Source organism: Dendrobates tinctorius, unplaced genomic scaffold, assembly GCF_039654945.1.
Source record: "Dendrobates tinctorius isolate UK_male_01 unplaced genomic scaffold, ASM3965494v1 ptg000143l, whole genome shotgun sequence".
Classification (NCBI taxonomy): Eukaryota; Metazoa; Chordata; class Amphibia; order Anura; family Dendrobatidae; genus Dendrobates; species Dendrobates tinctorius.
In genome coordinates, this window is record NW_027361810.1 from 2,649,516 (window position 1) to 2,662,761 (window position 13,246).

A 13,246-nucleotide genomic window follows, 5' to 3' on the forward strand; every position below is an offset into this window, starting at 1 on the left:
CTTCAAGCTTTTTCTTTCCTTTTGGACTGATACAGAGCTCCGGATCCCCTGCAGACATACATTTATGTAAAACGATCTGCCTGCCATCACTACTAGGGGGCGCTGAGGAGCTTACTGTATACATTTAGCTCATAGAGCTGATTTTCTTCACTGATACATTGTAACAAACCCTCGGAGCAGGTTCTGAATGTAAAAGGTGGTTCTATTCACTGACAGGAAGCAGAGAAGATGAAAACTTTGAAGAATTGAAACATGAAGTCTAGAAGAAAGTCGCCTGAGGCTTGGCAATGACGAATCTACATTGACCGGAGGACGATGGAGCCGCCACCTGTACTACATCCCCAGCAGATCCGCTGCTCGTCGCGGCCATGGACAAATACGGGCTGACAGTCCCGGCCACTGACAGTCCCGGCCAGCTCCTAATTGCTGTGTTCAAGGGCCATGGAGGTGTAAAATTACGGTTATCAATACTTGGGCTTGTGTGTTCACCACAATGGGTGGATCAAGTCTCGGCACGTTCGGCTTATCTCCTGATCCCTTGTGTTCCTTTCTCTCCTATTTTCTTGGTGGCAAACATGTAACTTGGCAACTGAGAGTCAACATCAACAGTGGCGGTCGGGGCTGTTAATCTCCGGAAGAGTGACAGTTTGAGACCGCGCGACTTTCATCCCTGTCCTCGTCTGGAAGTGGATGGAAGCTGAGCTGCAGTACCGAGACCGGCCACTACACAGTGTAAGGCGATGTGATGTCCTGGCTCTGTGGACTGTGGCCATCTACCTCCAGTGCAGAGAGGGACAGGATTACAATGGGAAGGATGGCAGGTTATTTCTTTTTTTTTATTGCTTCCCATTCTTAACTGTCATGATGTGATGGTAAGGAAGAAGGGCCTCAAACTGTCCTTGGAGCTGGGATGCTAACTATCCCTGTCCCGGGGGTACTCTTAAAGGTGGAGAGGCCTGAGTCTCTGACCTCACTATGCTCCTGTCAAAACCCTGTCCCCTCCCCCACCCCATGGACTCGGGGACAGAAATAAAAGGTAAGCCAGGCACAAAGAAAAAACAGGGATTACAGAAAACCACTATCATACAAAAGCATTAACCAACAATAGGGAGGAGGATAGGGACTGGGAGGAATAAACTAAATGGGAAAAGGGAGCAGGAGATAAACACAAACATACAACATAGCAAAAAATAGTAGAAAAGAACGGCACTCACTGGGTAGTGTAGTCAAGCCTTTATTGTAAAAGCATATCAGCGGGAGAACGGGTGCAAAAAGGAGATAGCAACGACGATCGTTTCGCGCTGCAAAGGCGCTTCCACAGGTTCCGGCTTTGCAGCGCGAAACGATCGTCATTGCTATCTCCTTTTTGCACCCGTTCTCCCGCTGATATGCTTTTACAACAAAGCCTTGACTACACTACCCGGTGAGTGCCGCTCTTTTCTACTATTTTTTGCTCTGTGGATTAGCTTATTTTCCATGAATGTGCACCTAAGGGTAAAACAGTTGTATTGCCGGCTGCGTCTCTTTTATACACATATGATGGTTCGGATGTGTGGACTATTGTGATGGTGCTCGCCTTCTACTTCAGGACAAACATACAACAGCAAATACAATCCACAACTCCAACTCCAAACTTTAACCACTACTACACAGCACAGGAAGACTGTAGCACCCGCATTTCTGCCTGCAGTCCCTCTCTCCCTGCAGAGACATCAGCGTACTCACCGCCAAGGCTCCCCTCCTGCTCCTTCCAGGTCTGCTGCTGCCCGGGGTGCACGCACTCCTAGCAGGTCTCTAGGCACTGTGCTTAGAGCGTGTGCACACTTCCTCTTTCTTAATGGGGCAGCGTGCGTTCCTCTAAAGTGTCCCCAGCCAATAGCTGGAGGTCTCTTACTATTTAAACCGCCTCCTCCAACATTGAGGTGCCAGTGCAATGTTGTGAGATTGTTCCTAACGGGCTTGTCTGTTCTCAGGTTCCTGTTCTAGCATCTCAGTTTGCTGCACCCCCCAGTGCTTCTTTCAATGGTAGTTGAGCCAGCTGCACCCGCCAGTGCTCACCTCAACGGCAGCAGAGCCAGCTGCACCCGCCAGTGCTCACCTCAACGGCAGCAGAGCCAGCTGCACCCGCCAGTGCTCACCTCAACGGCAGCAGAGCCAGCTGCACCCGCCAGTGCTCATGTCTCCGTTAGACTGTCCTGTCTGCACCTGCGGTTCCTGTCATCTTCTCTGCCTGCCTGCATCTGTTGGACATTTCCCTGGGCCATTCCAGCTATACACTCCTAGGGGTCAGCCGCCATCTACTCAAGGTCAGTCGTGGAGTAGCACCTGGACCACTTCCCTTGTCTCTCCACGGACCGTGGAGTCATTAGCTGCTGCGTGACTGTGGTCAGATTGGGTGAGGCTCCCAGTCACCCCCCTCCAGGTCTTCCTTGCGCTTTGGCATAGTGGTTCCACCACCCAGCCCGTTACAAAGACGAATCTCCAATAGCAACTATGGTCTCCTATTCAGCACAGCATGCCCTAAGAGCAGAGCAAGGAAGCAAAGCTTTCACCGTCAGGGCAGAGAGGGTCTGGCCAGGTTTTATAGGAAGAGTTAATGACCAGATCAGAAGCAGCTGAAATGGAGCTGCCAGTTTCTGACCAGCATAGAAAGGGTTGTTAACCTCTTCAGCACCAAAGGAAACCAAATTAATTTAATATGGGATTCAAACACACAGGAAGATCTGCGATTCACAATATGCAGTGGTCTTCTACCCCCAGATCTTCCAGGTTGGTGTGTCACACTCATGACAATGCTCCCCCATCCTACAAGGGGCCCCAGGATCCTCAGGGCTGGGTTTATCCGGATGGGCCAAATGAAAGGACCGTACCAACCTACCGGCATTAACCTCAGATGCCAGCACCCACATCCTCTCCTCCGGACCATATCCTTTCTAATGTACCAAGTACTGTACAGAGCGGCGAACCTTACGGGAATCGATTATTTTCGCTATCTGAAAGTCTAAATTGCCATCAACAATAACCGGTGGTGGTGGTCAAGGTGACGGTTCCACAGACGCAACATGGAAAACATTATGGATCTTGAAAGTTGGAGGAGGCTTGAGACGAAAAGCTACAGGGTTGATTACGGTGACCACCTTGTAAAGACCAATAAACCTAGGACCTAATCTCCAAGAAGGAACCTTCAGTTTAATATTTTTGGTGGACAGCCATGCTGATTCCCCCCCAGGTCTGGACCTGACAATCGTTTATTATCAGCCATACATTTATATTTGTCCTCCAAGATCTTTAAATTATTTTGAACCCCTTCCTATACCGATGAGAGCGAAGAAGACAATCGTTCCTCCCCAAGAACCTCTGAAGACTCATCTTTATGGGATTGTGGATGGAAGCCATATCCGCCAAAAAATGGCAACTTGCTAGTGGACTCACTACGACGATTGTTTAATGCCAACTCAGCTAATGGTAGAAAAGACCAATCCTCCTGGTTATCTGACACAAATCATCTAAGGTTGATCTCCAGACCTGGTTTATGCGTCCATTCTGGCCAATAGATTGAGGCTGGAACGCTGAAGAAGAGGATAGATGCATCCCTAGACCAGAACAAAGCGCCCTCCAAAATTTAGATGCAAATTGGGTCAGTGACACCTGAGCCAGTGTCTTGGTTTTAGGGAGAAGAGGTAAAGCAATAAAGTGCACCATTTTATTATTACTAATAACCTATCAACCACAACTTAGATAACTGTCTTACCAGAGGAGGAAGGAAGATCCGTATTGACATCTATGGATAAATGAATTCAAGGTCTCTTATGAATGGTCAATGGCAAAAGACCCCCAGATGGACGAGTATGGGGGGGGGTCTAAGAACGCGCACAGACACTACAAGAGGTCACAAAGTCAACTACATGCTTACACAACCTTGACCACCAAAAACGATGAGAAAGGAAGTCCAAGGTCGCCTTACCACCTGGGTGACCAATGAGAGCCGAGGCATGATGTGCCCTCAAAATTTTAAGACGCAGATGAACAGGTACAATTTCCCAGAAAGACCAGCAGGGGCGTCCCTCCTGAGCCTTCAATACCTCACCCACAAGTTCAGAACACACTGCGGAGACGACCACCCCTTCTTGTAAAATAGGGACAGCATCATCATCAGTACTCCCACCCACAGGGAAGCTCCGAGACAAAGCATCAGCTCTGACGTTCTTAATCCCAGGACAGTCATACACACGATGGGGACGCAGTTCTTGACACTGCTTTTCAGAGAACACGTCCTAAAAATCGGACAGGAAAGAAAGAATGATTTTAGTGGAGACACTAGAGATTGTAGCACCGAGGCAATTATTTTTGCAAATGTCACTCCACCTAATTATCTCTCTGGTCAACCAGTCTATGTCCAGATTATGTTTAGTCAACCAGGGACGACCCAGCACAATAGGAGTATGGAGGCTTCCAAGATATAAGAAGAGAAGATCTCCCTGTGAAGAGTCCCTACCCAAAGGTTCACGCCTTTCACTAGCGTAAAATTTCCCTGACGCAGAGTCAATTGCAAATATGGGGATGGGCTTCACCAGAGTACTACAGGGAAGACCAAGGTCCCGTCTGAGCTGAGCATCCACCATATTGGTTCCCGCCCCACTATCCAAGAGGATGGATTTTTTTCTCGGTTTTCATAACAATAACCACTGCTGCGGGAAAGAAAAACTGAGATACTGCAGCTTACGTGCCGGTCGGTCTCCCTGCTGGAGCTTACGAACCAGCCAGTCCCCCTGCTGGAGCTTACGTGCCGGCCGGTCTCCCTGCTGGAGCTTACATGCCGGTTGGTCTCCCTGCTGGAGCTTACGTGCCGGCCGGTCTCCCTGCTGGAGCTTACGAACCAGCCAGTCCCCCTGCTGGAGCTTACATGCCGGCCGGTCTCCCTGCTGGAGCTTACGTGCCGGCCGGTCGGTCTCCCTGCTGGAGCTTACGAACCAGCCAGTCCCCCTGCTGGAGCTTATGTGCCGGCCGGTCTCCCTGCTGGACCTTACGTGCCGGCCGGTCTCCCTGCTGGAGCTTACGAACCAGTCGGTCCCCCTGCTGGTGCTTACGTGCCGGCCGGTCTCCCTGCTGGAGTTTACCGACCGGAGAGACAGCAAGTTTGACGGGAATGAGAAGGCCAAGAATTGAGGATTCTCCTCGAAGGAGAGAAATAGCAATCCCAATCCATTGCTCCTCACTGCCTGCAGGCTTCACGGAACACCATAAATGTCTCCCACTCCCGACTCCAAGACTTCTCCCGTGCTGCTCCTATCCTCTGGAATGCTCCACCCCAAGAAATCAGGACTATCCACAATTTGCATAGTTTTAGGCGCTCCCTCAAAACACACCTGTTCAGAGCGGCCTATCACATTCACTAATCAAAGTCATTCTCTGTGTAAGTGTGCGTGCGTAGCCCATTCACTATCTCCATCCATCCTTCACTCCTGCAAGATGGCTGGACCTTCATTGTAAATACACCATTGTAAATACACACCTGTACTCTGCATCTCCCTCACCTCATTGTAGATTGTACGCTCTCACGAGCAGGGTCGTCTTATTTCGTCTTATTTTGCTTTAATTATTGTATTGTTAGCGTTGTTACTTATGACTTGTGTTTTGAAACTGTTAAACTGTAAAGCGCTGCGGAATATGTTGGCGCTATATAAATAAAGATTATTATTATTATTATTATTAAATGTATCACTTCCCCAGAAAGCCTATCTGGGAGGGCCATCTTAGGTTCCAGTTCAGCCTGACTGCCTGCCCGACCAACAGTCTGCTGCAGAGAGACCCTAGACTGCAGGTCTGACACTTCAGGCGACAGACCCTGCGATTGCTTGGCAAGGACTACAATATGATTCATACCAAGATACAAAATGCTTTGGCCAGTGAAAATGTCATGCTGTTACCATCTTCAGTAAGTGAGAGGGGCCTCAAACTGTTCCTGGATCTGCGACCCTAATTATCCCTGTCCTGTGGTACTCTTAAAGGTAGAGAGGCCTAAGTCTCTGACCTTACTAGGATCCTGTAAAAACTAATCTGTCCCCTCTGCCACCCCATGAGGCATGGGACAGAAATGAAAGGTAAACCAGACACAAAGACAAAACAGGCATAAGAGAAAACCTCTATCACATAAAAGCACCAACCAACAATAGGGAGGAGGATAGGGACGGGGAGGAATAAACTAAATAGGAAAAGGGAGCAGGAGATAAACACAAATGTACAAAAGCAAACTACAGACCACAACTCCAGCTGCAAACTTCAACTACTACTACACAGCACAGGAGAACGAATCTCCGATAGCAACAATGAACTTCTATTCAGCACAGAGCAAGTAAACAAAGCTTTCACTGGCAGGACAGAGAGGGTCTGACCAGGTTGTATAGGAAGAGGTAACAACCAGATCAGAAGCAGCTGAAATGGAGCTGCAAGTTTCTGACCAGCATAGAAAAGGTCATTAACCTCTTCAGCACCAAAGGAAACCAAATTCATTTAATATGGGATCCAAATACACAGGCTAAATGGATCTGCGATTCACAATACGCTTCCAGGTTGGTGTGACATACTCGGGATATTGACGTTAAAAAAAGAGCAGAAAACCCCTTTAAAGTTTTATAGTTTTGTAATCTTTTCTTTTTCCCTAATTCAGTAGTTTCAGACTTTATCTGCTTTATATGCTGTGTTGAGATTTTAGCGATTATTTAGAGATTTATATTTATAGCATAGTTTCCTTTCTGGAGCTGAACTCAAAAACTGTTGAAATTGTGGTGATAAATCCCATTAAGCTACGACGGCTAGTCCACTTGGAATGATAACACAAGAAGCATGGTGGCAGCCTGGGCAGACGTGTTAGAATGGCTGATGGCTCGGATACGCGGCTGTAGGGTTGTCTATTAGGAGGTCTGAGGATGACTTATCGCTGCTCAGGGGCTTCACGTGGCCTGAGACTACAACCCCTCCTCTCCTCTGTATAATCTCCAGGACACATGTTACGCTACAGGCAATGACTGCAGCACAAAGGCAATAATTTCACAGCAGCAGAAACGCGTTTTAAAAGCTTTCGCCTCCTTCAAATTAAAGCCGAAAGGTGCGATAAATGTGACTTTTGAAAGAGACTTCACACCTTGTAAATGAAGGAACGGCAGTAAAAGCTGAATACAGACACGGCAGGAAGAAGTGAGGTTCCGTTATGGGACTCAGAGGAGGAGCCGTATAACCGCGCGGCGGAGAGTCGCTGGCTATGATAAAGCTTTATGGACTGCGATAAACTTTGTGAATATTTCACTGTATTGCGCTAATGATACATTGTAACCCCCCATGGCACTACAGGGGTTAAACAGGCAGATTCCTGAATACTGTATGTAACTGATACCGGCATCTGGAGATCTGGGGCTCCGTCACCTGAACGGACATTTTCATCCATCTCAATCTTGAGTCAAAATCTACCGTTTTCTGTACGCAGCTCCTCTGTAGGGACCTTCATGAGACCGTACCACAAATAACCCCCGTGCTGCCTGATCCTGCAGTCAGTCTGGACCTCTCGCTCTCATTCCCCAGATTGCTGGGGGTCCGAGAGGCTGCAGCCGCTCACATTGGCCAGGCGAGGCGCTGCAGCATGGCATCATGTTGTGATGAACTTCTTCAGGAAACTTTCAATTTTTGGAGGATTTTTCTTTGTAGAAAAGTTTTTCAATAGTTTTTCCCTGAAGGGTCTTTTTTTTCATTATTTGCAGCGCTCTGATTGGTCGGCTTTGGAGAATTATCCGCCAGGATTTGCTTCCTAACAGTGACTGCATTTCTTTCTTTTCCCAGAAAACAAGGTAGAAAAAAAAACAATGTCGATTTACCATTAAAATGACGAATTCGCTAATTGTTTTTGAGCGATTTTTTTCAGGTGGTTTCTGACACGGACCAGAACAGCTGAGTGTGCACATGGCCTGAGACGAGGGATAATCGGGATCTGGACACGGTGTTGGGACAATCCCTTATGAAGATCTAGAACTTTCCGCCACACGCATCAGGCGGATTGGCTGTCCTATCGGGGGTCTAAGGCTGTGTGCACACGCTGCAGTTTTTGCTGCGGTGTACAGTACAATGATTCCCTATGGGAATCAAAAACCATAATGCAGACGGTGCGGAATTTTCCGCGCGGATTATCTGCGGTTTTCAATCCGCAGAAAGAATTGACATGTCAATTCTTTCTGCGGATTCCCCTGCGGTTTGCCATCTCCTCCATTGAGGAGATGAAAAACCGCAGGGCAAAACCGCAGAGCAATCCGCAGGTATTTTGATTTTGACCTGCGGATTTTACAAAATCCGCGCGGATGAATCCGCACCTAATCTGCGGCGTGTGCACACAGCCTAACAGTTTCTATCCATCATGGATCCGATGTGGGTGAGATCCCGCGGTAGATTCCGGAGGTGACGGCTGCTGGTGTCGCTATCTGCAACCTTGGAGGAAAGCAACAACCTGTCATCTTGGGGTTTGTTTAGTCTGATGCGTCCGAGTTTTCCCTCCGCTTATAGACAGATCCGGGGCTGAGCCGCGGCCAGCGCACATTTTCTCACAATGATAACCGTCCGATGTTCCCCCATGGCCTGACTCTGCCCCGATAACGGCTCACACCGCTACAAAGTGTCACAGAAGGAAGATCCGCAAAGTCACATGTTTCTTTATACAACATGGAGAAAAAACCCGGAACAATCTGATGTGTGGAGACCGTCAGCAAGTAGGCGACCGCAGACAGCACCACACAGGAGAGGATTAGATACACGGCTCAGCAGTCAGTATCACACAGGATAGGATTAGATACATGGCTCAGCAGTCAGTATCACACAGGAGAGGATTAGATACACGGCTCAGCAGTCAGTATCACACAGTAGAGGATTAGATACACATCTCAGCAGTCAGTATCACACAGGAAAGGATTAGATACCCAGCTCAGCAGTCAGTATCACACATGAGAGGAATAGATACACGGCTCAGCAGTCAGTATCACACAGGATAGGATTAGATACACGGCTCAGCAGTCAGTATCACACAGGAGAGGATTAGATACACAGCTCAGCAGTCAGTATCACACAGGAGAGGATTAGATACACGGCTCAGCAGTCAGTATCACACAGGATAGGATTAGATTCACGGCTCAGCAGTCAGTATCACACAGGATAGGATTAGATACACGGCTCAGCAGTCAGTATCACACAGGATAGGATTAGATACATGGCTCAGCAGTCAGTATCACACAGGAGAGGATTAGATACACATCTCAGCAGTCAGTATCACACAGGAAAGGATTAGATACCCAGCTCAGCAGTCAGTATCACACATGAGAGGAATAGATACACGGCTCAGCAGTCAGTATCACACAGGAGAGGATTAGATACACGGCTCAGCAGTCAGTATCACACAGGATAGGATTAGATTCACGGCTCAGCAGTCAGTATCACACAGGAGAGGATTAGATACACAGCTCAGCAGTCAGTATCACACAGGAGAGGATTAGATACACGGCTCAGCAGTCAGTATCACACAGGAGAGGATTAGATACACAGCTCAGCAGTCAGTATCACACAGGATAGGATTAGATACACGGCTCAGCAGTCAGTATCACACAGGAGAGGATTAGATACACAGCTCAGCAGTCAGTATCACACAGGAGAGGATTAGATACACGGCTCAGCAGTCAGTATCACACAGGATAGGATTAGATTCACGGCTCAGCAGTCAGTATCACACAGGATAGGATTAGATACACGGCTCAGCAGTCAGTATCACACAGGATAGGATTAGATACACGGCTCAGCAGTCAGTATCACACAGGATAGGATTAGATGCACGGCTCAGCAGTCAGTATCACACAGGATAGGATTAGATACACGGCTCAGCAGTCAGTATCACACAGGATAGGATTAGATGCACGGCTCAGCAGTCAGTATCACACAGGATAGGATTAGATTCACGGCTCAGCAGTCAGTATCACACAGGATAGGATTAGATGCACGGCTCAGCAGTCAGTATCACACAGGATAAGAATAGATACACGGCTCAGCAGTCAGTATCACACAGGATAGGATTAGATACACGGCTCAGCAGTCAGTATCACACAGGAGAGGATTAGCTACACGGCTCAGCAGTCAGTATCACACAGGACAGGATTAGATACACGGCTCAGCAGTCAGTATCACACAGGATAGGATTAGATACACGGCTCAGCAGTCAGTATCACACAGGAGAGGATTAGATACACATCTCAGCAGTCAGTATCACACAGGAAAGGATTAGATACCCAGCTCAGCAGTCAGTATCACACAGGAGAGGATTAGATACACGGCTCAGCAGTCAGTATCACACAGGATAGGATTAAATACACGGCTCAGCAGTCAGTATCACACAGGATAGGATTAGATACACGGCTCAGCAGTCAGTATCACACAGGAGAGGATTAGATACACATCTCAGCAGTCAGTATCACACAGGAAAGGATTAGATACCCAGCTCAGCAGTCAGTATCACACAGGAGAGGATTAGACACACGGCTCAGCAGTCAGTATCACACAGGAGAGGATTAGATACACGGCTCAGCAGACAGTATCACACAGGGTAGGATTAGATACATGGCTCAGCAGTCAGTATCACACAGGATAGGATTAGATACACGGCTCAGCAGTCAGTATCACAAAGGATAGGATTAGATACACGGCTCAGCAGTCAGTATCACATAGGATAGGATTAGATACACGGCTCAGAAGTCAGTATCACACAGGATAGGATTAGATACACGGCTCAGCAGTCAGTATCACACAGGATAGGATTAGATACACGGCTCAGCAGTCAGTATCACACAGGAGAGGATTAGATACACGGCTCAGCAGACAGTATCACACAGGGTAGGATTAGATACATGGCTCAGCAGTCAGTATCACACAGGATAGGATTAGATACACGGCTCAGCAGTCAGTATCACACAGGATAGGATTAGATACACGGCTCAGAAGTCAGTATCACACAGGATAGGATTAGATACACGGCTCAGCAGTCACTATCACACAGGATAGGATTAGATACACGGCTCAGCAGTCAGTATCACACAGGAGTGGATTAGATACACGGCTCATCAGTCAATATCACACAGGAGAGGATTAGATACACAGTCCAGCAGTCAGTGTCACACAGGATAGGATTAGATACACGGCTCAGCAGTCAGTATCACACAGGAGAGGATTAGATACACGGCTCAGCAGTCAGTATCACACAGGAGAGGATTAGATACACGGCTCACCAGTCAGTATCACACAGGAGAGGATTAGATACACATCTCAGCAGTCAGTATCACACAGGAAAGGATTAGATACCCAGCTCAGCAGTCAGTATCACACAGGAGAGGATTAGATACACATCCCAGCAGTCAGTATCACACAGGATAGGATTAGATACACAGCTCAGCAGTCAGTATCACACAGGATAGGATTAGATACACGGCTCAGCAGTCAGTATCACACAGGAGAGGATTAGATACACGGCTCAGCAGTCAGTATCACACAGGAGAGGATTAGATACACGGCTCAGCAGTCAGTATCACACAGGAGAGGATTAGATACAAGGCTCAACAGTCAGTATCACACGGGATAGGATTAGATACACAGCTCAACAGTCAGTATCACACGGGATAGGATTACATACACAGCTCAGCAGTCAGTATCACACAGGAGAGGATTAGATACACGGCTCAGCAGTCAGTACCACACAGGAGAGGATTAGATACACGGCTCAGCAGTCAGTACCACACAGGAGAGGATTAGATACACGGCTCAGCAGTCAGTATCACACAGGAGAGGATTAGATACACGTCTCAGCAGTTAGTATCACACGGGATGGGATTAGATACACAGCTCAGCAGTCAGTATCACACAGGAGAGGATTAGATACACGGCTCAGCAGTCAGTATCACACAGGATAGGATTAGATGCACGGCTCAGCAGTCAGTATCACACAGGAGAGGATTAGATACACGGCTCAGCAGTCAGTACCACACAGGAGAGGATTAGATACACGGCTCAGCAGTCAGTACCACACAGGAGAGGATTAGATACACGGCTCAGCAGTCAGTATCACACAGGAGAGGATTAGATACAAGTCTCAGCAGTCAGTATCACACGGGATGGGATTAGATACACAGCTCAGCAGTCAGTATCACACAGGAGCAGATTAGATACACGGCTCAGCAGTCAGTATCACACAGGATAGGAGTAGATACACGGCTCAGCAGTCAGTATCACACAGGAGAGGATTAGATACATGGCTCAGCAGTCAGTATCACACAGGATAGGATTAGATACATGGCTCAGCAGTCAGTACCACACAGGAGAGGAAGAGATACACGGCTCAGCAGTCAGTATCACACAGGATAGGATTAGATACATGGCTCAGCAGTCAGTACCACACAGGAGAGGATTAGATACACGGTTCAGCAGTCAGTATCACGCAGGAGAGGATTAGATACATGGCTCAGCAGTCAGTATCACACTTGATAGGATTAGATACACGGCTCAGCAGTCAGTATCACACAGGAGAGGATTAGATACACGGCTCAGCAGTCAGTATCACACAGGAGAGGATTAGATACACGGCTCAGCAGTCAGTATCACACAGGATAGGATTAGATACACGACTCAGCAGACAGTATCACACAGGAGAGGATCAGATACACGGCTCAGCAGACAGTATCACACAGGATAGGATTAGATACATGGCTCAGCAGTCAGTATCACACAGGAGAGGATTAGATACACGGCTCAGCAGTCAGTATCACACAGGATAGGATTAGATACATGGATCAGCAGTCAGTATCACACAGGAGAGGATTAGATACACGGCTCAGCAGTCAGTATCACACAGGATAGGATTAGATACACGGCTCAGCAGTCACTATCACACAGGATAGGATTAGATACATGGCTCAGCAGTCAGTATCACACAGGAGAGGATTAGATACACGGCTCAGCAGTCAGTATCACACAGGAGAGGATTAGATACACGGCTCAGCAGACAGTATCACACAGGGTAGGATTAGATACATGGCTCAGCAGTCAGTATCACACAGGATAGGATTAGATACACGGCTCAGCAGTCAGTATCACACAGGATAGGATTAGATACACGGCTCAGCAGTCAGTATCACATAGGATAGGATTAGATACACGGCTCAGAAGTCAGTATCACACAGGA

The 13,246-nt window shown here is 47.8% G+C and overlaps 1 long non-coding RNA gene across 1 annotated transcript in view; it reads right to left on the minus strand.

The window, feature by feature from the left end:
* The window catches only part of LOC141049151 (uncharacterized), a 77,919-nt gene extending 76,096 nt beyond the window's left edge, over window positions 1-1,823 (minus strand). Inside the window, exon 1 of the long non-coding RNA XR_012220265.1 lies at window positions 1,726-1,823. This is a non-coding gene — a long non-coding RNA (uncharacterized lncRNA). The remainder of the gene's footprint in view (window positions 1-1,725) is intronic.
* Between the last annotated feature and the right edge of the window lie 11,423 nt (window positions 1,824-13,246).